General features: G+C 33.3%; 1 non-coding gene across 1 annotated transcript; it reads right to left on the minus strand.

Moving 5' to 3' along the window:
- Positions 1 to 1838: 1838 nt before the first annotated feature.
- LOC107849659 lies at positions 1839 to 4216 on the minus strand. The gene is made up of 2 exons (XR_007053787.1): positions 3159 to 4216; positions 1839 to 2407 (listed from the first exon to the last, which is right to left on the minus strand). It is a non-coding gene; the product is annotated as an uncharacterized acetyltransferase At3g50280 (transcript).
- Positions 4217 to 4486: the final 270 nt, after the last annotated feature.

Below are 4486 nucleotides of genomic sequence, written 5' to 3' on the forward strand. Positions count from 1 at the left end.
CAAATTAGCATTTCTAATTTCACCTTCTTCATAATATTCAAGACTACTAAACCCTTCTCCACCTTTTGTACCTTTCAATTCCTGAGCAGCTTCATGTATATTGTGAGTGAGAATATTATGCAACTTGCTCACTCCATAAATGTGTATCATCACTTTGAATTGCTATCGGGACCTTTACTATTGATAACTCTTCTATTAAAATGTTGTACCTCCAACTGGTTATTTTCATCTATGCACCTTGTCTGTGTATCACTTTCTACTTCTTTATTAACATCTTGACCTGACTTGATGGATTGAATAATTTTTTGTACATTTACAGGTTTTGGTTGGGCATCAACAACGGAAGACTTCACCAGTTTCTTGAGAATTACTTTAGTTGTAAGACTTCTCCCCTCACCTCCTTCATTAAATATTGCTTTTGTATGTCTTTCATTGAACTCCTCAGATTTCTGAGTGTGCTTTGTAGGGCTGTTGCCATTGTTATGCTTTGATGATATTGCCTCTTTCCCTTTATTGTTGTGAAAAGCATTGGATACCCATTCCTTTGTTGTCATTTGCTCATCCTCACCTCCTTTCTTTTTTTTTTTTCTCAGTAGAACAATTTTCTATTGATGAAGTAGTTTTATTTTCAGCATTCTTATTTTCTTCAGCCACATCTGCTACTGCTCCAAAAGGGTTGTCATTGCATAATCCCTTTTTTTGGAGGTGTAGCCTTTTCACTTAAATTGCCTTTATTAATGAATCTCCTATGGGTTGGATTCCATTGTCTCCTTTGTTGAAATCTTCTATGCACCTGTTCCCTTTTCTCTGTATTTTCCACTTCTCTTTTTTTTAATCAGCTTCCTCCTTGTTAGACTTTCTTTGATGTTCCTCATCCAGTTCCAGATGTAATGCTCTACATTCAATCTCATTATGTACTTGGAGCATGCATTCCTTACAATACTTGGATAAAAAATCGTATTGAATCTTAACCCTCTCCACCTTAGATATCTTTGTGATGCTATTGACAATTTTCATTTCAACAAATTTTGGGAACTCTGCCGGTAGGTTACTGCACTTCCACTTTCACACAACTTGGTCTTGTTTTGTTCATAGTAGCTGAATCTAAATGAATTGGCATACCCACAGCTGATGCTAGTGTGAACAATGATTCCTTGTCAAAGAAAGTAAGATTTAGATCAGAGAATGAAATCCAAACGATTGCTTGAGTCGTTTCTTTCTTTGTAATGAAATTCGCATCATATATCAAGGGCCTCATATGATATGAGTATCCGTCTTTTGCAGTGATGTAGTACACACTTTTTGCCATCAAAGATTGAACCTTACTAGGATATGTCTATTTCTTAAGAACCCTATTTTACAATCACCTTTCACATCGATCATTATCGGAATAAGGGTTCTAAGTTCCTCTAGTTCCGGCCATCCATAAGAGAATTTACCAATTACTGCATATTGGAGGTTCTCAATCTTATTCATATGACCTACCTCTTCCTCCGTCCACATAACTTTAGGGATGCCATCAACATACAAAAGTTTCTTAATGGGAAGTGGATCCACTACCTGACTGGTTAATGATTTGGGAGAATTAATCTTAATAGGCTTCAACAAATCTTCATATTGCTCCTGTGTCGATTTGGAAGCATTAGTAGTGGGAGAAAAGATAGGCAAAGTAGTAAGCTCTGTATTTTTAGACGAAGGTAATGATGGAAAATTATCATTATTGATTTCAAGAGATGACTGGCCAGCATTGGATGGCTGACCAGCGGCCGGAATGGCCATTTCCGGTGGTGGCTAGGTTTAGTATGTGGTGGCTGTGTGGTCGAAGCAATAACATATACTTATCCTTCTTTAATTTTTTTTATTCAAGAGTATTTAATACCGATTAACAAAAGTAAATGAGCAAATACAACATAAAAATGATCCTAGTAAACTAAGAAATGTTTTTATTTCTTAGTTACAGCCTCCATGAATTCTTTATCATTCTCCAATGCTTTTAAAGTCTCTGATAAAAGACAAACTTCAATGTCTACACTTCCTTCTTTTGCACCAGGAAATAAAGTAATTTTTCCATCACTTTTATTTGGCATCCCACTCCTCACACCAATTGGTTTACCCCAACCAAAATCAATACTATAAATATTATGCCTTGGAGTACTACCAATGGCCAATTTCGTAATCCCACCATATACTGAGCCCTTAGTGATTAAAATTGGATTTTCAACCCAATCTTTGTACATTTTCACCACTTCTTCAGTGTTTTGAGCAAGAACTATCTTATTTATTTGCATTGCAGCCCATCCTAGTCCATTTTTCAGCAACTCCCCTGCACTTGTCTTTACTTTCTTGAAATGAAGTGCATTTCCAAAATACTCTTCCGGAATAGGAGGATTTAGCCTCGATCTTGTACCTGTTAAAAATATAATTAAATACCTCTTGTTTAATACGTATGAGAAGTTATCTTATTTTTTGTGAATATGTCCAGAAAATAATGATACATTTCTCAAAATCATTTTTAACTAAAAACTTAATGTTGTTTAGTCAAACACCAACATATAAAGTGAATGAGGAAATTTTAAAATTGTATTATTTAAATTAATTTAAATTTTAAAATGAGATAATTACATGGATCAAATTTTATTATGGCCACTAATAACTAATTATTCCTTGTATCGTTCCAATTTTATCGGATGTCATGCGCTTAGGCAAAAAGAATAAGCCAAACCACCAAGCATGTGATGGTGTGAAAGATAGAATTAAATAATTAAAAATATATTTTCTCTCCATCATCTTAAAATATAAAAAATTTGGTGGGGAGTTTGAATCTCACCGACATTGCAAAATGATAGGGACTTGAAAATATAATTAACTAAGTAATTAGGTATGTCATCTGTCTTAATTTACGTGAAGGGATTTGAGATAGGAGGTCAAAATACTTAATTTTAATTATGATGTGAAGCGGTTCGATGTGATTCTTTAAATTTTTCAAAACAGAGTTTACATATCTGAAAATTACACTACAGTACTCCTAAGCTCAAACTAATGATTCAAAATATTTTTAAAAAGATAGATGATATTATAGTAAAAGAAAATATTTGACTCCTAAAAGTAACATTTTCACGTAAAATAGAACTGAGAAACTAATAAAAGTATGTACTCATCTATGATAATGGTGATGACTACTTCTTCTTCTGCATCAAGCTTGCGACAACGAGTAACAGCATGCCATAGATGAGCCAAAAGAGCTTGAAGAGAAGAAATCGATTTAACGTCCATTTCTGAATTGGCTTTACCCTTGAGTCTACCTATACTTTCTTTACTAAAATGAAAAACCCTCTCCACAAATATTGGAGCTTCAAATTTTTCAAACAATTTTTCATCATCCATCTTTAGGGGAAGATGAATTGGAATTTCCATTTTCTCAGGAAAATAACGTTCTAAAACTGGAAATTTGGAAATAATTTTGCATCCACGTGAAATTTCAGACCAAGAATTGAAAAAATGCCAAAAAGATGTCCCGTCACCCAAGCAATGATTCATAGTGAATCCAATAAAAAAACCATCAACCAATTCTGTTATTTGAACCCCACAGTGGCTTAGTAACACATTCAAAATTTTGAACATTATTTAGTGGAAACAAAGTTATTGTAGTTGATGAAGAGAGAATCGTGGATACAGTTAAGCTTGGAGCATTGGCATGGATGAATTCCACGCCAGCATTGTTGCAATTGATGAAGAAAGAAACAGTATTGTCTTTCGTCTTTTTAACGGCAGAGAAACGACCAGATAACAAAGGAAAAAAGTGTAAAGTGTGAGAAAGGGATGTTTTTATGTGGTTAATGAGTGATGATTTAGTGACAAGAGAATTATTGTTAGTATTTTCTGTTTTGGGTTTGTAGAAAAGAAGACCTTTTTGGATATTGTCAAGAAGGAGGAATTGCAAATCCCATGGTGTCATTTCAACTTTAGAAATGTTTTTTGGGGTTGAAAATGATTCATTTGATGTTGCTCCAACTAAACAAGTGGAAATGATTTGAACTTCTTCCATATCTCAAAGAAAAAGGATTTGAGGAAGGAAGAAGGGATTTTGGCTAGAATGGAGAGGAAGAGATTTGATGATTGATGTACCTTATATATACACTAATAATTAGGGGCAAATGTTTGGTATTTCTAATATTTTATTTTTATAATTTTAATAATCGATAATTAATAACAAATATCAAACATCAACTTATTCCATCTCTGAGAAAAGACTACAAGGAAGAAGTAGAGGGGATTTATCAGGTGAAGTGGTAGACACTTCATGATTCCTTATATAAACCGATACGTTAAAAACTTTAACCTCGAAATTTCTTAAATTTGTTAGTAATTAATAAACATTCGAATACATGATAAAATGATACTTCATTTATCATATTTTGGAAAAATTAAGTAAGTATATCGCATAAAATATGCATAATCCTTTAATCATACAACTTCATTTCTTTGA

This window comes from Capsicum annuum, chromosome 1 (assembly GCF_002878395.1).
Source record: "Capsicum annuum cultivar UCD-10X-F1 chromosome 1, UCD10Xv1.1, whole genome shotgun sequence".
In the NCBI taxonomy this organism is placed as follows: Eukaryota; Viridiplantae; Streptophyta; class Magnoliopsida; order Solanales; family Solanaceae; genus Capsicum; species Capsicum annuum.